We start from the raw sequence: 272 nt of genomic DNA, 5'->3' as shown, positions 1-272 counted from the left end.
ATGACACAGCAAAATGGTGCATTGTCCCATTCTCATCGTATTGTGATGGAATACTTCAATAACATCTTTCATGAAAGATGGATAGGGAGATATGGATATATTCGATGGCTTCCACGTTCTCCTGATTTAACTTCGTGTTATTTTTTTGTGGGGCTACGTCAAAAATGTTGTTTACCAAACTCCGCCGACATCTGCAGGAGACATGAAAAATTGAATAACTAATGTTTGTCATAGTCTTCCTCAAAATATTTTAATTTAATTTTAACTGAAAA

The 272-nt window shown here is 34.6% G+C and overlaps 1 pseudogene; it reads right to left on the bottom strand.

Annotated features, from left to right (window-relative positions):
- LOC116841210 overlaps nucleotides 1-272 on the bottom strand; it is a 15,784-nt pseudogene that overhangs the window by 15,451 nt on the left and 61 nt on the right.

The sequence above is a fragment of the Odontomachus brunneus genome, unplaced genomic scaffold (assembly GCF_010583005.1).
Source record: "Odontomachus brunneus isolate Ranch 3 - 2012 unplaced genomic scaffold, Obru_v1 Obru_scaffold_014, whole genome shotgun sequence".
NCBI classification, from domain to species: Eukaryota; Metazoa; Arthropoda; class Insecta; order Hymenoptera; family Formicidae; genus Odontomachus; species Odontomachus brunneus.
Note: the sequence above shows the minus strand (reverse complement) of the source record. Positions and strands in the feature narration are given on the sequence as shown.